This window comes from Balearica regulorum, chromosome 13, assembly GCF_011004875.1.
Source record: "Balearica regulorum gibbericeps isolate bBalReg1 chromosome 13, bBalReg1.pri, whole genome shotgun sequence".
In the NCBI taxonomy this organism is placed as follows: domain Eukaryota; kingdom Metazoa; phylum Chordata; class Aves; order Gruiformes; family Gruidae; genus Balearica; species Balearica regulorum.
This window is the reverse complement of record NC_046196.1, coordinates 6,955,685-6,981,809: the sequence shown is the minus strand read 5'-3', so window position 1 is coordinate 6,981,809 and position 26,125 is coordinate 6,955,685. Positions and strand designations below refer to the sequence as shown.

The 26,125-nt window shown below is 38.7% G+C and overlaps 1 protein-coding gene across 3 annotated transcripts in view; it reads left to right on the top strand.

Moving 5' to 3' along the window:
* The window catches only part of WWOX (WW domain containing oxidoreductase), a 526,965-nt gene that overhangs the window by 255,202 nt on the left and 245,638 nt on the right, over positions 1–26,125 (top strand). Inside the window, exon 9 of one of the 3 annotated variants that reach the window (XR_012837658.1) lies at positions 18,612–18,670. The exons of the other annotated variants lie outside the window; for them this stretch is intronic. The gene's annotated coding sequence lies outside the window, so the exon portion shown is untranslated. The remainder of the gene's footprint in view (positions 1–18,611; positions 18,671–26,125) is intronic. 3 annotated transcript variants of the gene reach the window in all.

Sequence of the window (26,125 nt, the reverse complement as noted above, 5' to 3'; positions counted from 1 at the left end):
TGCATACACTGCAATTTATTTTATCTACAAGTAATTCAGAGTTCAATGCAAGTACATTCTCAGAAAGCTGCTGATTTTGTTTTCACTGTCTTTTCCATCAGATATGCATTCTCAGGATCTGTTGGGAAATATAATTCTCTTCCTCTCTCCCCCCGCCCCCGTTACTATAATAACAGAAAGCTCAGAAAAAGGCATGTAAGAATAAGTTGGAAGAAATGTGCATTTATGTAAATATCTAAACATATATAAATTAGCTTTAAAAATTGAATTCACTGAACATGAATAGTCACTTAAGGTGTAACTGGAATTGACTGTGTCATGTATCAGCCTAATAGCCGGAGCGCTGGTTCAATACAATGAACTTGGGAAGGTTTTCTTAATGAAAGAACTGACGTTTTCTGTGCAGTGGTTGCATTCATCAGACCACATAGTGTTCATTACACTACAAAGGACTGCCAATGTGAATTGTTAGGATCATCTATTAGGTAAACTGGATGGGGACAAAAGATAGCGGAGGAATGAGAGACTTCAGTACCTGTACGGGATATTCGAAGTCGGACTGCTTTGATGACCTTTCACCAGCGCATTAGCATCTATTCACGGAGAGATCCCAAGTTCATATCCTAATTCCGCTAACCAAAACTGTCAAGGAGCCAGTGATAGGTGCGTTCATCTTGCTATCTGATGTTACAAACTAACCGTATACTTTACAGGGCTACAATCTTTACTTTGTTTAAATACTGTGGAAGTTATTGAAAAATGGACATTCTCTAGTAGTGCTAATTAGACTCTCAAACCCACCCTGGTTTGTGGTGCTAATTTGGAGAGGTGCCACATACTGGGGTTGATTTCTTCAGAGAGAAGATGAGCCCTGTGCCATTGGGAAATGGGAAAAACCAGACGTGCTGATTGGCAAGGTCGACACTGGAAGGCCCAACGCTGACTCAGGAGCAGGCACGTTAATTCAGTGGGGATTTGCATCCACTCTGTCCCTTGCTTACCTAATAGGAGCATTGTTAGGCTGTTTCATAGGGAGCTTAGTGATTGAAAAGAGAGATCTAATAGTAAAGATAAAAGTTTTGCTTCAATTCTCTTAACATCCAGTTATTAAGAAGCTTGTCTGCTCTGTGAGGCAGCACACTACAAAAGCATTCCCAGTTCACAGACAGGGCCTGTGTTAAAGCACATGACAGGTTTAATTCTTTCCTGAGGATGTTTGTAGTAGATGTATCAGTATCATGCACTGTTTTTCCTCCCACTTGCAGTGTTCAAGTTGAAGTTATGTGAGGGTTACTAGCCTAAAAGTCCATACCTCAAGGTCACTCCCCTAACCTTATTTCCCACATGTTTAAATGTATTTATATAGATAGGTAAAATATGGTAGCTGCTGCCACATAACCTTGTTTCCCTTGCTGACATCTTCAGTGGATGGAATTGAATATAAAGCTGTTATTTGGGATGGGGACACGTAATGTCAGGCCTGCTTTGAGTGCGAGTGCCTGCCGTGCTGCTGGTTGCAGTCCACCGCGCTCCCTTCCCAAGCAGGGGCGTCAGCTCTTTTACGTAGCCTGCTGCAGCCACCAACACTGATACCTGAAAGATGTATAAGCCATAGAAAAGGAAAAGCACCTCTTTGGTGCTGGATGTGTCCAGCAAAAATTGCTTAAGAGGGACTTTTTTGTTTTTTTCATTCTTTGAAGCTTCTTGAAAACGCTGTGTGTATTTTCATTCCAGAATCCATGCTCTGTCTTTTATTCCTGTTTCTCTATGGACTGTATTTAGTGAATCAATGACAAGTGTTACATATTTCTATGGTAACTTCAATAGCACATCAGGATTTCAGAGCACTTTACTGACATTGGCCAATTAAGATTCACAACCTTCAAGAGCAGTATGATGAAAACATGTCCGTGTTGATATAAAATAGAGAAGCTAAAGGCTTTCAGTTTGTTTTGCTTGCTTGGTTGTTTTTCTCTTTTCTTTTTAAATTACCTAATTAAAGAGAGGTTTCAGTTGTACTCAAACTGAATTGTCAGGATTTGGGCCCATATGCTATTTGCCAGAAAGATTCAGGCTTTTACAGATGTATTCTTGAAAAGTTTGACTTTGTGGGAAAAAGTCCCTTGTGCTTTGGGAAACCGTGTGACATTAAAACTTTGAGAAGTCAGGCCTTGCTGTGCTACAATGGGACCGATGAAGCACATGCCCCGAACTGAGCGTATCCATTTCTTGGCTCTGTGCAGCAGGAGATGGAAATGTTCAAAGGAATTAAAGGCCCGTGTGAAATAGTGCCTCCCACTGCCGCTCGCTGTCCCAAAACGACAGCAGCAGACCCCAGGGCTGCTAGAAGTGGTGAAGATATTTCCCTTATGTGGGAGGAAAAGCTGCATTAAAAGTTTGGGATAGGGTAGGAAGGAAGAGGTTTAAAGAATAAAAATACAAGTGCTTGATCTGTACAACATCTCTTTTGCAAATAGCCCAGTACTTAGACAGTTGACAAAAAGAGGTAGAGACGAGCTAGAAGGCTTGTCTGCAAAAACAGGTGTCCTCAGAAATTTTACTGAGGATGAATTAGTCTGTACTGGTATAACTGAACACCACATATCCTACTCTGCAGATGTCCCCTGTGCGACAACATAGTTCAAGTGAAGGAAATAAGAAACCATTCTGCTTAACTGTGATGACTCAAAGAGGCCCCGGCTCAGTCCGTGCTCTGTCATTGGCCCGGCCCCACATAGCAAAAAGTAGCGATGGCACTAGCATCACCATCCTGTTTTGAAACAAACGTATTGTTTTGAAAGTAATAATCGGACATTTTAGATCAATGTGTGTGTTGGTTTTGCGTGGCAAGGTTTTGGTAGCGGGGGGGCTACAGGGGTGGCTTCTGTGAGAAGCTGCTAGAAGCTTCCCCTGTGTCTGATAGAGCCAGTGCCAGCCGGCTCCAAGACGGACCCGCCGCTGGCCAAGGCCAAGCCAATCAGCGCCTCTGTGATAACATATTTAAGAAAGAGAAAAACAGTTAGAGAGCGCTTTTGCAGCCAGAGAGAGGAGTGAGAAGATGTAAGAACATCTGCAGACACCAAGGTCAGTGAAGAAGGAGGGGGAGGAGGTGCTCCAGGCGCCGGAGCAAGATTCCCCTGCAGCCCATGGTGAAGACCATGGTGAAGCAGGCTGTCCCCCTGCAGCCCATGGAGGATGAGGGGGTGTAGCGATTCCACCTGCAGCCCGTGGAGGACCCCACGCTGGAGCAGGTGGAGACACCTGAAGGAGGCTGTGACCCCGTGGGAAGCCCGCGCTGGAGCAAGCTCCTGCCAGGACCTGTGGATCCGTGGAGAGAGGAGCCCACGCCAGAGCAGGTTTGCTGACAGGACTTGTGACCCCGTGGGGGACCCACGCTGGAGCAGTTTGCTCCTGAAGGTCTGCACCCCGTGGAGGAGACTCACGTTGGAAAAGGCCGTGAAGGACTGTCTCCCGTGAGAGGGACCCCACGCTGGAGCGGGGGAACAATGAGTCCTCCCCCTGAGGATGAAGAAGCGGCAGAAACACCGCGTGAGGAACTGACCGTAACCCCCACTCCCCGTCCCCCTGTGCCGCTGGGGGGGCGGAGGTTGAAGCCGGGAGTGAAGTTGAGCCCGGGAAGATGGGAGGGGTGGGGGGAGGTGTTTTTAAGATTTGGTTTTATTTCTCATTCCTCTACTCTGTTTTGCTTAGTAATAAATAAGATGAATTCCCTCTCTAAGTTCGGTCTGTTTTGCTCGTGATGATAATTAGAGAATGATCTCTCCCTGTCCTTATCTCGACCCGTAAGTTTTACCTTTTCTCCCCTGTCTAATGAAAGAGGGGAGTGATAGAGCGGCTCTGGTGGGCACCTGGCCCTCAGCCAGGGTCAACCCACCACAATGTGGTGCTCAGAGAGTATTCTTTTATCTTGCAAATCAGTCAGCAATAAAAAGTTTCTCAGTATATGGCTTTTAAGCATATTTTTAGCGGTTGCATATTTTTGGATATCCGCTATAATATAGGAGGAAATCTGCCCAAGATATTTCACTGCTGAAAATACATCATAGCACAGCTTTTATTCTGTTGTATGCTGTCCCCTGAGCATGCAGTGTATGCACAGGTGACTACAGCTAAAAGTCTGTGAATTGTTACTTGGTACATTTAAAATATTTGCAAAAATTATCATCATTTTTTATTTGACTCAAGGTTAAGATGTAGTTTTCTTATTAAAGAAAAATATACTATTTTAAACATAGAGCTTCCCCAAATTGTATTTGTTTTAATGTTTATGAAAAAAGATTTGAAGACATAATACCAGCCTATTTAAGATTTTCTGCTTCTTGAAGCGCAGAGCATAGGGGTTGATCCTCCATTACACTAAGGCTTATTAATGCCACTCTGCAGGAGTTTTAAAGGGGCTCCTGAAGAGTCTGTGCACGGCCTTCACCGTGCCCCGTTCCAGATTTCTGGAAGCATTAGTGGCTGAAAACAGAGAGGAACTACAAGCCTGTGTTCCCTGTGGCTTTCCTTGGAAACTTTGATCGGGAAAGATATGAAATATTTGTTTATATTAGATGTTCAGATGCACAGAGATCTCCCCTCTACTCCCGTGACTCTTGACACGTTTCGGAGACAGCAAAGTCACTGTGCTGCACTACAAACTGTGCAAACGCGTTTTCCACAGTAGACTGCTTGCTCTAGGAAGAAAGCAGGTGAGCAGGATGGCTTAAGTCCATTTTGCACTAGGTTTATTTCTCTTTTCAATTTTGCACTTCACTAGAAGCTGAAACCATACTAGAACAGCCTTGAAGCTGCCGTAAGTGACTGGAGAGGCCACTCTGGGCTCATGATTATGGCAGGGGCTGGTGACTTAAATCTGCCAAGTTAACTAGCAAGCTTTGACTGTTCTCTTTATAAGGTGCTATGTGTGCTGTGTAATAATAGTGATAATAAATACGTACTTTTCTTCATTGTTCTTGATTGTTTCTTTTGTCCCTTTGCTCCTTCCTGATATCTCGTATGGTTTGAGGTGGTACTTGTTCAAAATGTGTTGTTCCAGCTCCATGGGAGGAGGTCAAATAAGATCTAAATATAGTTTTAAACAATAAAGATCTCCAGGTAGCTTAGGACATTCCTGCATAATGGAATTCCTCATGTCTTTCCTCTACCATATTCTGTAGGTGTGGTGGTGGAGAGGGTGTTTGAGGCAAAGATTTGCTAGCACTTGTGAAGCTGAATAGTTTTACTTTGAATAAGTACTGTAAATCATCTGTCTGGGGAATGGGTTTGTGTGGGAAGTAAAGAGGGTTGGGTTGTTGGTTTTTTACTTTCAAAAATTGGATGGCAATTATTTTATTATGGGATTTCAGTAGGAAAATAACAATTTTGTGGAATGGCTTGTTTTTCTCTGGAGCAAAATTATTGTCTGTTGCTATTTTTCTCTTAATTAGAGAGGCATTTTTAATTACCTGTCAAGGTCCCCTAGAACCTGGTGTAGCTGGTCTTTCTTATGTGCATGTGATGAAATCAAAACAAGTAAGTAGAGGGTGAGTCTGTCACAACTGATAAAGTAGTAGAATGAAGCCTAAGTATGAGTATAATTAGCATGCTCTGCAGGAAGAACGAACTCTCTGTCAGGTGTGATGGCTATACCCTGCTCCTTTGCGCTCCCCTGTACTGTGTTTCTGATGCAATTCAAATACACTTGTAATTATCCTGAATAACACCCATTAATTCCATACCTATGTACTGAAAGTTTTCTGGTGCCTTTAAGTATGGTCAAGATCCCCAATTTTTTATTAAAATGTAACACTCACTAAGCTATTTGTGATTTGAGAAAAAAGAGAAAAGAAGTTTGACGTGCTTTCCCCTTTCCCTGCGTACACACAGCTCCTCCTTACAGGGGCGGCTCTAGAACAGGGAAGCTTAACAAAGCTCATTCACAAAATACAAAGCAATATTGCTGCAGAAGTTCCTGTTAATACTGCACAGTGTCATCGCCTGTTACAAGTGGAAAGTGTATCATCACAGATGACGACCAGAATCAGAATAAGTTTGAGGCAAATAATGGTGATTGTATGGGTAGTCTGCATGCGCGTACTGGTGTGTGCACGGGGGAGAGAGAGGGCGCACTGGTAGAAAACATTTAATTGCACAATAGCTGTCAGATCATCTGTAATTGAATCAGCTGTGCTTGCATAACAAAATCTTAGCGTTCTCAAATTGAAATCACTTAAGTAAAATGATTTTGTGGTGTTTAAAAAGCAACAGAAAAAAATTCACTAAAGACCATTAAGCGGCCTCAAGCCCCACGTTTCAGTGTTCATCATTTGTACCGATTATGGTGTGACAGCTCTTGAGTTTCCAATGATAACAGCCATCTGACTTGATCTGAGTTCAATGGATTTTCACTAAAATAGAATCATCGCCTTTGTGATGGATAGAAAAAGTAAAGCAATACATCCTGATAAATGCTCTGGCTTTTTTTCCCCTTCCCTTACTGTGACCTTGTACAATCTATAAGTGAGCAAAGCTGAGCCCTGGCCACTGCTGCAACGCATCAGGACTTTGAAATTTAAGTAGCTCTGAAACCCATCAATGGGGTGAAGGGAGAATGGCCTGAGAAAGCGATGGATCATGCTTAGAGGGCTCGCAGGGAAACAGGGTAAGCTGAAGGTCAATACGCAGACATGTCCTGAAGGAACGGCTCAGACACTCATTCACATTCACATCTCAAAGCCACTGCTGCTGTAGCACTGTGAGGAGAGATCAGTAGGAGAGTAAAATAAAACAAGAATTTCAGAGCATGTAACTTCTTCGCAGAAGCAAATGGCACAAGGGTACAGTATAAAATAGCTATAACCTATAGTGTTGGTGCAGTGCCCTAATCATCCCATCCGAGTAGCAAGAAGCAGAACACCATGGAAACACGTTCTTCCCATTACACTCCAGTTGTTCTCAAAGTTTTTCAGTCCTGGTAATTGTGAAGAGCATTTAACATTTTTAATATGTCATTGATCGTTTGTAACACATTATTCAGCATGACATGAAAGTGAGCTAAACTAGAAGGGATGCAATCTGAATCCGTACACAAACAGACAAGTAATTAAAGGCCTTTACGCTTTGTGCTTTGTATGCCTGTGTGGATATGAATGTGTACAAAACTTTTACACAAGTTTATGTTCAGATTCTGATTTCCTTGGGGTTTTGTTTTGAAAAAGGTTTGGTGCCAGAAGCAGACTGGCCTGGCTGTGGAGAGCTTAAAAAATAGGGGGACAAAAAGGAAGAAAAAAGAAAATACTAAAATAAAATTAGTACACAAATTTGAACCCGCAGTTACCATGCCTAAAGCAGAAATTGCCGAACAAGTCAAGAGGCTTATTAGCATTTTATGTAAATCAGTTATTACTGTTCTCCACTTCCTTAATTATCCATGTTATTTCAATACAACCCTTTCTTTGATGTCCCAATTCTATATTTAAATAGTGCAAGATTTCTATCATATCCTCCCGCTGAGGTTTGTTCCATGCAAAAAACATGCCAAGAGCAGCTATTTTAGAGACTACTGGGAAATGTTTAATTGGTTAATCCCATTTGAGTTGTGAGGGAGTATTGCCACGCACAGAAAACAGAAACATGTAAAGTACTGGCTAGGAGAAGTTTACTAAAACCTGCAAGACTTCCCCTGAAATTTAGCCCTGAAGATGTTTTGTTTCCTACGTACCCAGTGGGAAATGATTCAAAGGAAAATCCTTCAAACTTCTTTGAAATACGCTAAATGATTGATTCATAGTAGAAATATTTTTGAATTAAAATGTAAAGTCATATTTTTTTTTGTTCATGCAGTGCAGAAGGGGTCTCTCTTTGTATTTGACCTAGCATACAATGGCAAAAGAGCAACCTATTTCAGCCAAAAAAGCAGCCCACCAGACTTTAACAAGTTGTTAATTGTTACCTACTATTGCAAGCAAATGAGTGCTCCTCAGGTTTCCATGTTGTAAAATGCTCAATGTCGTCTGTGTGAGTATTAATTCCAGTGCAGAAATGGACATTCTGTGTTGCCCATTAGGATTAATTCTGCACAAAGGGATGCTTTAAAAATTTCAACATTTCTGTACAGCTTCCAATTTCCAACTTTGGACTGGAAAGACTTCAGAGCAAACTATTGGCAAATATTCCTTTCCCTATTTCAAACATTTGATAGTTTTTAACCTTTTTAAAAACTTCTTTGGAAAGAGTGTAAGAAATTTAGCACAAGCAATGAAGAAAAAAACATGTGTACTTACTTAATTTGGCTATAAACACAAGAAGCGGAATGCTACAGCATGGTCAAATATAGGAGTTCATCCTCATAGATTTTAATGGGAAGAAGTAAAATTGCAGACTTCTTTTTTTGTCTTTTTTTGCTTTAATTCGTGTTAAGGGATAGCATTAATTTCCACATTTGCTGAAAATGGATCAGGTTGTGTAGTGGCTGATAGAAGTGCAGGTAAAGGGAATTTTTTTAGTACGTGAAGCTTCGTAAATAAGAGAGGAATTAATTGATTAAAAAAGAAATCAACTCTTGCGTTCATCTATAAATAACATGGTTCTTTTTGTACTGATTCCCAAACTAAGGTTTGGACTGTCCAGTTGAGAGGGTTTGGTGACAAGCTTTTCCGTATTCACAATTCTTGTAAACAGATGTCTCCCTCTTCCAGAAATAGGTTAACTTATTAAAAAATCTATGCTAGAACTGTGGATTGCTGAGTTTCCATCACTGGGAAGTACATTGTTCCAACTCTGAAATTATACAGTCTAAAGTCATCATCATGTATTTTCATCAGGATGAAATATCGGGAGCTCTGCTTAGTGCAAGGTTTTATTAATGATGTGCTGTCAGAAGCTGGATGCTCTGCATATTTGCATATTAAACAGCTGAGTGAAGAAACATTCCTTTTATTGCTGCGGGGAATAAATCAGTTTAAAGCAAGTTCTCATCATTTATACTCCTTTCAGCTAAGTCTTCTTTTATTGAAATAAATTGTTGAAGTGCTTTGCTCATTCTTTGAATACTGATGAAATTTACCTTGATAGGGCCTCAGGAAAAATAACATTTTCTTAAAGGTGCAGTGTTGTTCTTTATCTAAATACAGCCTAACTTTCCGTAATTGTCTGTAAGAAAATCTGTGTGTCTCCAGCCGCACAAAAGCTTCTTTTAGTTATAGACTTTGTAGAGGGATTTCAGGATCTCAGTGTGATTTTTGTAGTGCTGTCCACGCAGACATCTTCTGCACAGAAACTTTACACAACATACAAAAGTTACACTGGTTTTGTTTTACATACATTCATTAGTTGCTGTTTAGTGAAGGAGACCTTACTGCTGCCTTACATCTGTGCATTGCAGATGAGCATCACCTTCTCTTGTCTGTATGCTGTCTGTTGGTGGCAGCCTGAGTTTAGAAGTGCGATGTCTGGAAGAACTAGAACAAAGTCAGTAACAAAGAAAAAAAAGTTTGTATTTTATTTCCTGTTCTTTCATCATGCTTGAAATGAAGCATACAAACATGTCATGAGACCCTGCTTTTCCCAAATTTACGTAAATAAATAATTTTGAAACCATAGTTGGTTAAAAGATGATAAAGAAAAGCTTTATAGTCTGTCATTTTTCCAGGCGTGAACTAGAAGAGAGCAATAGAAGAAAAGTCATTTGAAATTAAATGAACGTATTGTAGAAAGTCAGATGGAGTTTGGACATTTTATTTAATGCTACTGTATTGCAGTGGCTAGCACTGAAATATTGTCTATCTGTCGCAATAAGCAGCAAAATAGTCAAAGAAATTATCAAAGGAAAAATATATTGTTTGTAATCCTATATTTTGTTTTAAAAGGTTACAGCAGCAAGCCATTATATGCCTTTCTTATGTCATATAAAGTATTTTAAAATATAAATCATCTGTGACAGGAGCTTCTTGTTTTTAAGTGGAAAATGTGCATTTAATAACATGAAAATAATGTCAAAACATCCTCTCCTAGATGGTTGCCAAGTGAATTGTTGCTTTTCATTTATGTTTTGTTGTTGGAGGTTGGGTTTTGCAGGAATATTTTCAGATACTTAGAAAAAATAGTGATACATTGCAGCTGTAGTTTATTTTAATTGGACAGCACTAAGTGAGCTGACTTTATGATAAACAGTGCAGCCAGCGGCTAGTGAGTGCACTTCCACTTTAACGATTATACAGAAAATAAAATCCTTCAAGCTACACTCATAAAGAACCAAGCTGAAGTTACTTTTGGAACATATGTCTAGGTTTGTCTCGGTGTGTGTTATTAGGGATATTTGATCCTAAAGGCGTAATGTCCTACGAAGTACGTTTTGCCTTACCGCCTAACCCATCCCACTGTCACAATCGATATTAATGAGCTTTTGGTTTATTTTAATTATTTAGATTGTCATTATGAATTAATAGTTACAATATTTTATGTCTAGTGTCAAAGAATTCTCAAGTACAGCGTATTATTCTGCAATTGGAAATCCTGATAATACTTCTTACCTCTTCAAAGATTTATCTACTAATGTTCTAAGGTGTTATCCCTGTAAAAGGCTGTCATACCTTTGATTTCTTTATTACTATTCAAAAATATAAGAGAGAGCTTTACTTAATGTAAAGTGCTTTTTTTGAAGCTATATGTGACTTTTTTTTTTTTTTTTCTGTCTTCAAATAGTAAAACTGACATAAATTCACTTGCTGACATTTGGATGTTTATAAGGATGATTTGGTTTAGTGGTTAGACCTATTGTATTTCACAGGGGTGTTGTCAGGCTTAATTAATTATGCTGCAGCAATATGCAGTGCAGATTTTTGTGCCAGTATCTTCACAGCTCTTCGCAGGGAACTTACAGTACAGGACGACTATTACCAGCCTGGCTGATTTTGCCTCTGTCACCCCATACACATCTTTAACCAGTATCTGATCTTCTCTGTTTGCAAGAGGATATGCTGAGAGGAAGGGGAACTGAACAACCACTATTGACTCAGGGCTGTAAAAAAACACTGTGAGAAAAATCCCATCCCAGTGTGCCTACCATCTGCTGCTTTTACTTTTAAGGATGTTTCAGATCAAAAATACACGATGATTGGTCATATTTTCTATTTTCTTCTTGTTGTCATAGGCATCGTACGTGGAAACGTCATACTAGAGCATTTTGCCTAATTGCCCCTTGTGAAGTTCAGGTAACTTCCTAGAGTGTATTGTTACATATTTTTTGTTTGTTCCTGCAGAAGTTATAAATGACTCACGCTCTGGGGCATTTACTACCACCATAGGGAAACTGTTCCGACAGTGTAAGAGGCTTCAGTGCTTGAATTTTTTTTCCAGATCTTCAGCCTGAGGCAGGATGTAAAATGTAGGAAAAGAGAGAGAGTTGAGCTCTTTTTAGTGATGAGTCCACACTGAGATGTTTTTGTAGTATTGAACCACGAACTATAAATCATCCATTTGTGGATGAGTTAAACATAGGGAAAACTCACTGCATCATGTATTCATAATTTCCAAAGAGTAAAGAAAGATGAAAAATAACAAGGTGCAAACTCTTAAAAGTGTGTTTAAATCGACATCTTTAAAAACTGTTCTTATTTTTGTAAGACAGGAAAAATACCTGGTTTTAGAAAGTATTGCTAGAAAGACTATTAAAAATTATTTTGAGAATCAAATTGCTTTATCGGGAATGCCAGAGTCTTTACTTCTTCTCCTAGCCACCAGGAAAGGTTCCGTAATCTTCTCTCCTTGGGGACTTCTTCTTCAGGAATAACAGAAATGTTTGGGATCAAGTATATCGAATGAATCATATGTCTTAAATATTATTCTGGACTTTGCTGTTTGGACCCCTTTGTTGCTTTTTTATGAGCTATCAGGTTGTTTCAAGAATTCTTGTGCACTGAGGATAGACGGTGTCTTTGTGCCAGCCGTATACTTCCGTGTTGCAATTCCAGGCGTGCAGCTTCACTGCAGAACGTAGGGCTCAGAGGAATGGCAAACTAATCCATCCTGCAGAAAGGTTTAGTTATATCTGTGTGAAAATTCAGCATCGTAATTCTTCTTTTTTGTTGTTGTTTTTAACCTAGTCTGGTTTACACATCTCAAATTACTTTGAGAAGGAAAAATGCTCTTAGCATTGTAGATCTAGTAACTAGAGTAAATTGCTTTGCTGCTGAGAACTCTATAGGGAAGGGTGTGGGAGGGGAGGAATTTTGGCTGCAAAAAAATGGTATCTCTTGAGAAACCCTGCCTATCTGACTTGTAGGTTTTAAATGGTGCATTTTGGACAGGGTTCATGCCAAGATGCCTTTACATATTAGCTTTGGTGAGTTGTTACTCTGGTTTTAGATTACACATGGAAAGTATGTCATGCCTGTTGGTATGATGAAGACAGCAGTTGAATTTTTTCATGTATCTTTGCTCTATGATAATATTTGAAACAACTTGTAATCTTGAAAAGGTGTGGCAAGAGGATCTAAACAGGAAAATTCTGGAATGCTTCACCGTGCATAGATTTCATTTGTTCTAACCAATGCATAATATTCTTGAACTGAAAATAAGCAAAAAGCCGCCTGTAAATCTGCTGTCAAAACTTGGTATCTTTGTTTACCACCTGAGTGCAGGCAAATAGGACTCTGGGTGTCCATGCCCACGCAAAGCTTGTGCTGATCCATGTTGCTACCTGCCGTGTACCACAGGCACAGATATCGTAGTGAAATAGTGAACATGAGCAGTAGGAAGTCTCTGCTTGCAGGAGCTGCAGGACTGCTCTCTGCATATGTTTTTGTTGTGCTGAACAATGAAACTTGATCTTGACTGAGCTCTTGGGGTGCTAATGCATTAGAAAATAATACCCTCCCCACCACACGTAACAAAACCAAAATAATATGAGAATGACCAGCTGCAGGTTTTCAATGCAGAAACATCAGTCTGATCCTGGTACACAAACTAGCACTCTAGAAATCACTAGAGGCCTCTAAATCTCTATAGTACCCTTGTTAGTAGATGCCTGGGGATTTGTTGTTATTTTAAGATTTTTCGATTTCAGCACTATAAAATAGGACACGATTTAAGTGAAGGTGAAAATAACTATTATATATATATTTTTAATATCTACTTTGTTCTTCAGTTGTCTATACTGTGTGTAAGAAGATCTCTTTTCCAAAAGGATATGTTTTACTTTGGCTTCTCTTGAAGAAGCACAACCATGTATTGATTCTATACGAGAAAAGAGAAGTCGTGACTGCCATGAGTTACTTGTAACGTTAAGTGTATATATCTCAATTTACCTTATGGTTCCCTGGTCGATACATCATTTAAACTGACTGGTTTTATTTTCCTTGTTGGCCTTTGATTTCTTATTTAAGTTCTTGTAGGCAGCAATTGAAATTTCTAACTGCAAAACATGTGGACGATAAAGGAGACTTCCATCAAAAACTACCTAAAACTAAGGTTCTTAATTTTTGCAATTGTTTCACTATATGAATTATTATAGTTATTATCATGCCAAAGGTTTAAGCAGAATTGCTCATACTATAATTTTATTTAATTTATAAAGAGTCACAACATTTCTCTGTGTCATGGTTTCAGTTTTTAGCTGCCTGACAAGTTAAACCACACCACTCCGGTAACTTGTACCAGAGAAACAGATACCTACCATTAGGTAGTAGTTATGTTAGTTTCATCTTGGTATTTTATTAGTTTAAACTTCTCATGGTAGTATCCAGAGGAAGTAGGAAAGGAGATAATTTCTTGGATATGTGAAGAAATTGGGGGGTGTTGGGATGTGTAGAGAGAACAGCAAATGGTCGACTATGAGGGCTAGGAAAGAGCATGAGTAGCAGAGTATGATAGCTAAGGAAACCTGAGACATTGGGACACATTGCCAAGTAGCAGAGAAGGCAGCTCTCCGATGTAAAAGACCAATATCTGAGAGCATTTTAAAGTCAAGGGAGCTTTCAGAGCAATTTATAATCCTCTCCACTTCTGCTGAGAAAAATTCATCATAGCTTTCTTTAGCTTTTTCATCATAGCTTTCCATATGGTTTGTAAAGACACACACGGGGTAAGGCCAAACCACCACCAGTACTAAACTACCCTCCAAAACAGACCCATCTTCATCTTCCCTGTGGAAAGACACACATAAAAAGGAGACTATTCCTTTTTTTCTTGTGTTGTAGAACTGGACTAATGCCATAAAGACAACTGAAAGTTGTTGGGATGACTGTGTAGCTACCAGATTGGTGATACTTTCGTAGAAACTGTGTTTCTGTTCAACATTATCTGTTCAACATTATCAGGAAATGCAAATAGTCTTTGGTCTAAACAGATGAAATCCATGTATTTATAAAGTTTATTAGATTATTTTTTTTAGAAAAGGTTCTGCATTTCATCTGGATTTCTGTTTCTGTGCTCGGAAATTGCACAAGAGAGATCAGATTGGATATCTGAGCTACTGTAGCCCTTAACTCTTAAATATGTTAAAGCGCTTGTTCAGTTCAGTATTATAAGCAATTAATCTAGTTGGAATTAAATGAACAGGTATTCAGAGGCTTGTACATTTTTATGGTTTGGGGGTGCTCTGATTGTAGTTGTATTTTTGCTTCTACATTTTATTAGAAAGTTTATATTTGACCTTTATGAGATTGGATGATGGGAGACAATGCAAGAAATGCCTTCTGGATGGGTAACTGTTACCTGTGGATCAACACTCCTGGTTTATGTGGTCTTTGGGGGTGGCAGAGGAAAGTGATTTAGAACTGTATGAGACTACTATGTCTTGATTTATGATACAGCATACTAAATGTGATATTTAAGGCTCTCCCTTGTTTTTTATAAACATAATTCTTAGGTGAGAGCAGAATTTTTGATTAAAAAAAAGAAAAGCCTATAATACAATCCCAGGTCAGCCAGTTGGGCTCCGAGCACTGGCGTGAAGGGTAGAGGGAATATCCAACTGAAGCCTTTAAAAACTGTGGTCTTAAAATACACGGAGGATTCACGCAAGTGGAGTTACATGCATTACAGCAATAAGGCTCTATTTGATATTACTGTAAAACTTCTTATTGACTTCCTTCACTTGTTCACTCTTGTCTGTGTCATACCTTAAAGAAGACTCTCCTTTTGTTCTATATACTTGAGATTAGGTATCCTGACTTTTATCAGATCTTCTCATGCCCTTCTCTCGTTAAAGCATACATTACAGATCTCTTACTGCCTGCAGATACAGTATGCACTGGATATTATCTTATTTAGGAAATACACCTTTGAAGATACTGCTCTGATATTAAATTAGCTGAGTTTGATTCAGCCAATTTAAGTGTGGAGAAAATATGGGGAAAATTAACCTAACAAAATTACTTGGACTTAGCTTTGTAATTTAGTGTAGCTTTGTTTTTGAAGTTGTCTGTATCTAAGTATTAGTAAAAACACGATGTTGTGAAAATGATAAAAATAGCATTTGAACAAAGATACTTCAAAATCATGACAGCTTCTTTCTTGGAACTGCTCTTGAGAAACTGCTGTAAGAGCCACTGAACACCGTTTACTTGCTGAAAGTTTTTGTTTGTTTCTTGGGGTAATACCAAAGTTTAAGCAGCTGGAAAAAAAGGTTCAGAGCAGGCTCAGGTTAAGCACACTCAATCGCTTGGCCTTACCAGTTTATTTACAGGTTTTTTATTTAATTGAAAATACACAGACTAGCATACTTTCTGGCTTCAATCATTTTACTTAGCTTGAAAGACTTTAAGTCTAAGCAAACATGAAACTAAACCTATATAGGAGAGTCCATCTGTCTTCAAGGTGTGTTTTGCCCTGTGCTTGGTCAGAGTAACAAACTCCTCTCGATGCCAGGGTGCAGTGCAGCCCCTCGGTAAGGGTCGCAAAGAGGATTTGATGGCTCAGTCTTACCCCAGGGACTTGCTTCCAGTTCAGATCGATTCCACGGAAAAAATTCTCTCTGCCATTCCTTTATCCAGAAGTATGTTGGGTATACACACACACGCGCGCGCGCACGCACACGCACACAGAGTCTTCTGGAGATATATACACTTCTATATATATATAGAAGTAGTGTATATAGCATGTATATATACACTTCTAGATACTATACATATACTTCTATACATGATGTAGCTACGCTTCTATATATATACTTCTATACACGTACTGTAAATAATGTGTTTGGCAGGGCTTGTCCGCATGGTGCAGGATGTGACTACACGTTCATTTCGTCACGTTGCTCAGGCTCTGTAGTGATGTGCTTGATACTCCTCAGGTCCAGAGTGGTGAGGTGGTTACCTCTTACATGGCAAACCCAGTTGCTTTACCTGTAGGCAACAATCCACTCCACGCAAGTTTTTATTCCACACTATTCTCATGTCTTATTCTGTTCTTACGTAATTATACTGTTACGTAAGCTGTGCTTATTTTGGGGTAATAGTTACAGGAGATGTTCTATCATGGAAGAAAAGTACAAGTAACTTGGAGTTGGGTTTTAGGCTCTGGATAGCTATTCAATAATGGTATAATTTCTGGTATCATTAGCAATAAAATATGGCACAGTGTATACTTCATTAAGGAATATCTGATTTTCAAGCTAAACCTTAGTGCAGAAGTTTAAAGTTGGTTCTTGGGCTTAGCTGGCCACCAGTGCAGGAAGCAGAAACAAAGCCAATGTTTTCTGATTGAGTCTCACTTCATAAAATATATTAATGTTAAAATATGTTAATGTTTTAGTCCTATTTTGGAAAGGAAGAAAACTCCTCTTTAAATGTATTGCTCTGGAGCATCCTGAAAGTGAACTCGGAGGAACAATTACTTCCTGGACCTTTCTCTTTAGAAAGCAAAAAAATCCCCTCAACCTCCCTTTACCCTGCTCTCCTTCAAGACCCCGCTTTCCCCTCCAAATTAGCAGTTAAACCACAAAGCTGATCAGTAAAAACTATTTTATTGTGCATTAGAAAGAGCAGAAGTTATTAGCTGATTACACCTATATCAGTTTTTATAAATATGAAAATGTAGATGGTGATATAACTAATGTATAGTTGCTCTTTTATGAGACTGAATGGTATTTAAGCAGATCATTTTCTCACTAGACTCAGCTTTCTTTGAGTATCAGTTCATTCTTTCAGACGTAAGAACTTCAAGAAACCATAAAATCTGTGTAAATTAATAAAACTGTGAACCTGATGCAAGTATGTAATGCTTCTATAAAAGTTTTATAGTAGATTGGTTAGACTGTCATTGAATCCACTCAGCACAGATGCTGATGGAAGACTTATTTTGGTTGCTACTGTATTTGACAATCCAAAGTGTATTTATGAGGAAAGAACTCAAACAAGATAACTCTCATGCAGTGTTGTTTAGGTAAATATTAATTGCAGTATATTAGCAAAAACACAGGACTGTAAGTTTTGTGGGTTTTTTTCTTTTCTTCAGTGAACCACTAAACCATCTTTCCTAAAATGACTTACTCTTTCAAAGGCCAACATCAGTGTGACGGCCTACTGTGCAGACTCTGCCCATGGTAGAAGGTCTACACTGAGCAGGACTTGTTTCCCCAGAAGATACGCAGTGTGCTAATGGGTTGAACAAATGCCTTTCAGATTTGGATTAAGCAGCTGACTGAAACAGGCATTTCAAATCACCAGAAGGTTGCAAATTGGGCTTTGAGATGGCTCTCAGATTTGGGCTCTCAGATGCAGTAATAGTTGACATTTGTCTCCTTTCTGGTGATCTGATCTTCCTCTTCCCAGTAGCAGAAGCTGGTGTTACCAGATACCCACATGAATATGCTGAGAGAGCATTAATTTGGGTAAGAAAACACTATTTGTAACAAAGAGCTCGTAGTCTTGATTTAAATGAAAAAGAAATCTATTAAGCTTAACTCCAGTCTGTATTTTCATGATAAAATAGAAAGCATGCAGTATTATAAAAGTTAAATATTTAAAGCCTTAGATGTGTGTTCTCCAATGTGTCATATTGAACATGATATTCTTTACATAGACAAAGGAAAGGAAAGAAAAATCTAATAGTTGATGGGTTAGTAATGGAAGAAGAAGAGAGGAATTCTTCACTATTTCTTTATGTAAGAGTGAGAGCATTTTTTTCCTGTTCCACTCACCTTTTCTTAGAAAGGAAGATGATGATAAAGGAAGTGATTTTTTACTTAGTATCCAATGAGTCCATGGAGTTGTATGTCAAAATTAGACTCAAAAAAAGATGATGACCATTTAAGATGATTCTTAAGAATCATCTTAGGATTCTTAATCTTTAAGAAGATTAAATAAAAGAAAGAAAAAATATTTTAAAGCACTATATATCAAACTATAACTCAACTCTGAATTAAAGAAAAGCTTCTCTTTTAACAATATATTCCGTAAACTCTTCTTATATGTTCCTTTGAGCACTGCCAAAATGTTGACCAGTGGTCTGCTCCAGGTGGCAAGTTTTAGAGGATGTCTTTCTGGAACCACTTTCAGTCAAAGAAATTATTTGTTTCTGTGTCACAAGAAAGGGATAGTTTTGTATTATTTTCAGAGATTTGGTGCCCTAATCACATATCTCAGTTCCTTTGTCATTTCATTTTTTAGTAATTTGGAAATATTAGAGTCCCTTAGTGACACAGCATCCACGATAACATTGTTCTCAGGTACGTCCCTTTACCTTTGTGTATCTTCTGTGTGGTTTTCCTAGAGCCATCTGATGCCCTGGTTTACAGTTTTTAATGTGTGAGTGAAACAGTTTGCCTTGACTCTGTTTTTAACTTTGCTATTATATTTCTCTTTCTCCATTCTGTCATCCACTTTTCCCTGGTTGTGTCTGCTTCACCCAATGTTTTCCGAGCCTTTCTCCCACCAGTGAACAATGGTTTTGACCTAAATGCTTGTTTCTTTAGCAAGTACTTTCTTTACTGCAATATCTTACAGATAAATTACCTATGAAATTTTGTGTATCCTATTTAATGGCAAATTCAGTATATTTTTTTTCAGAGATACCATTTTTCGAAGGCTAAACTGTGACGTTTTGACATAAAACTCAGAAAATGAAAAGCCACAGAAATACTTGAAATTAAGAGTAGCTGAGCAAAAGCTGTATTTTTCATGAAAAGGAGACAAAAAGACTGGTTTTAATAACTATTTTTTAAAAATATATCTCCAATTGCTGTTTGAAATAAGTTACCTTTTTTTTTTTCTCTCTTACATTTCTTGTGACTTGTGCTCTGGAACAAAGCAAGAAATCAGAGTGTGATCTTACCAACCTAATATACCTTATGCATGTGAGCTAAGCCCACATGAGAGTTCAAAAAAGGTATAAAAATTTTAATAAAAATAAATATCTACTTTCTAGGCACATAATTGGCCTACATCATACTTGCCATGATAGCTTGCACTAAGAGACTACTTTAAAAAAAGTAAAAAAACCCAACACTTTGTGTTAGATATGCTTGAAGATAAATAGAGCTGTTGAAAAAGACACTTATACACTTAGACATTTAAGTGCAAGAAGCCACACTTGAGCTTTTAGCATACATGTATGTCTAAACTGTGAAAATGTGAAAGCAAAGGTTATGATTCATAGGGCAACCGTTTTTTTCATACCAATTTTTTATTAGAATATGAAGTACAGGAGCTTACTACAGGTATTCCCCTTCAACTTGATTTAAACCACTGGTAGCTCTCTAACACTAGGAGCTGTGGTATTTTGCCATGTATCATACCCCTCTACTTGTTATTCCTAAATTGCTTGCTTATACCTTGTGATGGGTCCTTCAGTTTCTCATAAATTAATAAGGCATCTGTGAATATTTGCAAGCAGGTTTTAGAGCTCTGAAACTGTTCCAGTACAGAGACTGTAAAAAAAAAAAAAAAAAAGAACGTGGGAGAGCAGATAAAGCAAGATTTCTTTTCCTTAGAATGCTCTTCTACTATGAAGCAAAATATTATTAATCTAGACTGCCTGCTACTTTCATTTACCATGTAGCTGCTCGTGGGATTACAGGCACAAAGGTTTCATAAATTTCAAATGAAATATGAACATTTGTTGTCAAAATACTGTTAAGCCATAAAAGCTCTGCTAGTAGTCGTCCTGCTCTTTTATTGTAACATTTATATCCATGGGCGCTAGTGTGTTCTTGGGTCTGAAGGGGAATTTTTTTCCCCTCTTTACTTTTTTTCACATGATTTTCATCCAGGTGACAGATAACAAGGCAGGGGATTGGAAAAGATATACTTCTCCTTATTTTTCAGACTATGGCAGCTCCTTTCTGTAATTACGTGGCATTGCAAGGACCTTATCTAAGTAAGCATAGCACCTTAGATGTATTATAGCATCTAGATGCTTGGAGAGGCAGGCATAACCTTTTTTTTTTTTTTCCCCAAAAGGGAACTGTAGCAATGTGGCTATCCTGTCTGCTTCCTTTCTTTGTGTGGTATTCAGCCTAGTGGTGCTATTTGACATGGCATGGGAGAAACAAGAAAGATCCGGGACAGTTGTATCTCTGCTGCTTAATGTATGGGTGCTTAGAGTCACATAGCTGTGGGACTAAAGCTTTTACCTATGCGGGCAAAACCTGTCCAACTTAATAGTCAACAGGATTCTTTATTGGAATAATACTGTGCATAAATTGTGGTGTTCAACTCAAATTACAGGGAGCTCTTTCAATGCACAGATACTTACAGAAGTGTTAAATGAGTCTGTTCAGAAGTCCAAAACCAGAAGTCTCTGCTTTTAGATACCCAAATTAGAAATTTTTGTTCATAATGTAGCATTAAAAATAGGCTAAAGGACTCAGGTTCTGCTTTAATAACACATACCACTTACAATGCTATAATCAATACATTTTGCTTGGAATTTCTATTAGAAGATATGTATTGGGTGCTAAAATAGTAATTCATTCTTCATCCAAGGTATAAGGAGGGTTTCTATACTGTGAAAAACGATTATGACATGTTAAAACTGTGTAATAGTAAGCAGACACTTTTCAGTGCTGATGGGTGAATTCTGGAAATGCTCTATTTATTTTCCCTCTATTGACTAGTTGCATTCAGGCAAGACTGCCAGTGCATTGACTTGGAAAACAACTGAGACTGAACAATTTCAAACCATTGACATTATACTGCTTCATTTGTGAACTGCATTGCTTCTGCATGCACCAGTTACTTTTTTATGGAGTGCTTGCATGTTTAGGAAGCTTTCAAAAATGGAGAGATGTAAGCTAGCTTAGAAAGAAAGCTGTCCATTTTTCAATTTTATGTTTATAAGACCACCAAATAAGAAAGACTGACAATTTAAAAAATAAAACCATGTAGCAATTCATAGATCCGCTCTGCATGCATTTTGATGCACTATTTTAAAATAAGGAAGAAAAGGAAAAGTTTATGGGTTTAAAATTTCTCCACAGAGAATATTTTCAGCTCTTCAAACAATATAATTTCCAGCTGCTACCTTTAATGCAACTTTTACAAAGTGTTTTGTAGCACCGGTGTACAGAAAAATGGATGAGAAATTATTTTGCGTCTGAGATTTAATTTGTGTCTGCGAGTGTCTCCATCGCACTGATCGAGCTTCTTTGTTACCAATCTACATCACTTCTTACTGGCATCATCTCTGCTATACCAGTGTTGGCTTTGTCTGGGAAAAGACTGTTATTGTGAGGAGGACCAGTATTCGCTTCCATTGAGATCTGAAACAGGACTATTCACTGGTAACTCTGAATTTCAGTGTAACAAGCAGAATAGCACGGCTATGCACAAAAAACCAGGAGCCAGGATGTAAGCAGTCCTGGTTACAGCTGTGCTGGGAGCTTAATCCCTTGTGTGGCTGTATATAGACTCATCACGGGTTAGTCAAAGTGACCAGTCTCTAACTGACACTGCCTGATGTTTATTCATAATTATTCCCGCATCTGATCTGTTAATTAAGCAAGAAAAAGGGAAAAAAAATCCTCCTACTGAGGATATACCTCAGGGAACCTGTGGCCTCCGAGATCTCTACTGAGGTCTACCCTTTCCTAGACTAAGTCAAGAGAAGCAGTGTAATCAAAACACTTGTAAAAAAGGACAGAAAAATACCGTTCCTTCTTTCTTCAGACAAAGACAAGACAAAGTCAACCCGCAACTTGAAAATCACGCCAGCTTCCTGCTTCTACAGCAGCAGCAGCAGCATTGATAAGAGCCGCTAAAAGCAGAACGTCTTTGTGCCCATACTGCACCCACAGTGTCCCTCGCTCCTCTCAGTGATTTGTTGTAGGTGTAGATGTTTGTAATTTAGGAAATAATTCTGCTTATCTTGTTTATGATGATGCATAGGAGCACTTCACACTCCCCTAGCTGCATCACTTGTCTCCTGCTAAGCAGAATAAAATGCAGTGCTGGGTGGAGACGATGACTGGAATATGTCTTTTTGTAGCCCAGCAAACAATACGATTCCTTATATACCTGAGGGAGACTCTACTTTGTAAAAACGATCTTTTCTATTCACCTTCTTGAGCGAAGACATGTTTTTATTACAACATGACTTTTACACCCTAAGTACTTAGACATTTTCTTTGTTTTTCTCCAGAAATAGCATATGATTGAGTGTTTGCTTACACTGTATAGACAATTTGCATTCTGTTGTATGTAATGCATAATCCTAAAGCTTGTTTTTCATAAGAGAATGTGAACCATTAGGTTATCATCTACCCATTTTGAAAAATACCAGGGATCTTTAAATGACAGATTATGAACTTAGCTCCCAGTATAGAGGTTGAACTTACTGCCTCTGGCCGGAAATGAGAATACTGCCAACTTGATCAAAATGGAAGTTAGTGATAGGATGACTGTGGTTCCAGCTGCACAGACTTTTCACTTCATTATGAGATACAGAAATATTTAAACTCTGTAATATAAAAACTCCAAAACCTGTTATCTTTTCATTAATTTACCTGGCTACCTATGAATGATTTTCATATCTGCTGATGTCAGTTATTCTTTGCATAACAAAGACGGAGCCCAAATATTTTTGTAGAGACTGATATTCCTCAGATTTGCTTTTCACTTCAGTCGCAGCCTCTCCTTTCCTGTGGAAGGAAACGTGGGCACAGGAGCATAAAGGAAGCTGTGATGTGCTTCACTAGGTCCCCAGCTCTGCAAAACTGGGGTCCCAGGACTTGCAGGGTCTACTGTGCCACAGACCTGTTCTGCAGGGTGGGATACAGCTGCCGTGTGCTTCAGATGCAAATCATGCACCAATATTCATTCATATTTTGTTGAAGACATTGGCTTTTTGCTGTCAAAAGTTGTGGCTTTCTGTCAGGAAGCTTTCATAAGCTTATCGACTGCATTTCATGAGCAGTGTTTGATACCTTGCCAGCGATCGGATGTTGCATCTTGTTTCCGAATTGTTGACATAACCCACCTCAGGAGTAACTTGGATCTACATACTGGGGGAGCCACTGGAGAAATGTACTGCATTCAGAGATCAAATTTTATTTACCTTTTGGCACCAGATACTAAAATAACATAATAGTTTCATGTTTTTTCTCTACAGATGCAAATGCATGAAACACAGACCTGACGTAAGGCGGTGCGGTTCTGCTACTGTTCATTGGTTTGAATTTGCCTAGATGGGGTCTACGTGTGAGTCGGTCTTGACCCTGAAGGGATTTTCCTGGTGGTCAAGGCACGACTGGCTATTCGTGTCTGTGCTTCTCCTACGTTACCTCCCCAAAGGTGTAGTTTTTAAGAATTAACATTAGAGTGGGGCTTTCTCTTTTCAACATTTTATCGCAGAAAGGAAATGAAGAATCTCACTGCTGTCATTGAGAAAATACTTTATCTCAGAAAAATGTGCTGTAGACTATAACTCACCATATGGCTCTTGCTTCATCAGTTTAAGAGAACTGTTTGTGAAATCACGGGCTTATTTTCTTCTTCCTGTTTTCTGATACTGCCCAGATATATTTCAGTGCTTCCAAATATTTATATTCTGATAGCCTCCCTTGTGAACTTCTCAAACACATTATAATGGCTTAGGAAACAAAGGCCATTAGAGAAAGAAAGGGCAGGCATGAACTGAAAGGCAAATAACTTCTTAAAATATGTAGAGGTAGGCTGTAAATGTGATTGGTTCACACGGACGCTCTTTTGAAATATGAAGATAAACTGCCCCTTTGACCTCTTACAAAGTTATGTAATTATTTGGGAAGGTTTATCTCTGTGTCATTTCACAGTTTTCTCCTGTTAGTGCCACTCTCTTACTTCACATTAGAAAAAAAGAAAAAAAAAAAAAAAAGCAAGCAAGCAAGCAAGCAAGAAAAAGCCCTCTCTGGCTGGTTATCTGAACGTGGAATCCGCTGCTGAAAAGACCCTGGCCCTCCTGTTAACACAATACTTTTATCCGGTAATCACAGCCTGCGGGAGACAAAATAACAATTCATCTGGAAAACGAGATTAACTCATTTAAGTTAGGCAGTGATCACAGAGAGAAACACGTTGGTGTTATCTGTCTGAACGAAAGCATACAGATTGGAGGGCCATTCCGGTTCAGAGGGTCCATGTAGCAGGCCCAGCTTGTTGAAAGTAATTGGACCCTGTCAGAGTATGCCTTTGTGAGATATGGATATTACAATGGAATTCTATTAATCTCTGACAAATCCCCTCTCATCTGATAAAGGCTGTATACCTCTGCTCTTCATTACAACAACTCGCTCGTCACTTTTATGTGCGTACTGGTGGGCGCTGAGCCTCCGTGGTTGTGTCACAGGTGAAAGGCGACGTCGCCCCTGTTTGGGGGGGCACTGCAGTCGGTGTACTGACATACCTACAGTGCTGCTGCTGACGGATTTGGGCACATTTTTTATGACGTTTTTGTTTAGGTTATTTTCAGGAAAAAAATAGACTTTATTTTTTTCTGCTTAGATATCCTAAATACTTTTGTTTTCTTGTGTTATCAGAGGTATCACTGATACAGAGAGACTGAATTAACACGTTTTTTACGGTCTCTGTATTTGTTATCTAATCTGGTTTTTGATGCAAAAAGTTACAGAGATAACTATTACTCTTATAAATACATTTGTGTTTTAAATCGGTGTATATTCAAATCATAGGAAGCACAGAAAATACACTGGTAGCAACTGCATTTTGGGATGTTCTGGAACACTCACCATTTTTTGTCACTGTTTGTTGGCCATTAGTACACTGGCACCCTGCTTCATGATTTAGCCTCCTAAAGTCTTTAGTACTAGCAGTAAATACAAGATCCAGAGCAAAAACTATAGGTGAGATGTAGCAAGTTAGTGTGAGAAGGAGAGAAGTTTACATTAGTCACTGTCACTTTATTCCTGGACTGGGTACAATTCTTAAACATTTTAGTTGCAATTGTTTCTGCTTCCCAACTTTTTTGTTATCATCCTAGCTCAATTTTGCCTTGTTCCTCCTCAATGTCACAACAAATATCTTAATTATCTGGAATAGCTGTATTCCGGACATTTATGCCATTCCAAAAGGCTTTCCCAGAGCAAGCCTGAGAAAGTCATGTAGAATGAAGGTAAAACAGAATGCCATTTCTTTTAGGCAATAAAATAAATAAATGCAGCAATTGGGCAAGAGGAACTGAAGAATCCAGGTACGTTTCTGCCTCCGTGGTGTCAACCATCACTAACGGGAAAGGTAGCTCATGGGTGGAGGTGCTTTAAGGGAACTGAAACCTGTGAATTGAAACGGTCTTCCTCTCTCAGATACACTTTTGTCTAAAAGGTTTTGCCTTTTTAACAGGAAAAGATCAATAGTGAGGCCTCATTGCTGACCACATTGAGCAAAAAAGATACTTTCTTCATAGAAATGGAGTCCTTTCCTTTCTTTTCCTTCCCTAAGAATGGCCACGCAGCCATGGTCCAGCTGCACGTGCCTTGGGAAGAGTCAATTATAGTAATGCTGGTAGGAAAATTTTGACAATAATGTCTTCAAAAATCAAACTAAATGTTAACTCAAAGTTGTTTTATTGGCAAGTTGAAGTGCATATTTACCACTAAAAGAAGTGAAATACACACAAACATGTAGAAGAATGATTGAAACATTTAAGTGTCCCGTCATTAGATATATCATTTTACTCAGGGGAGAAAAAT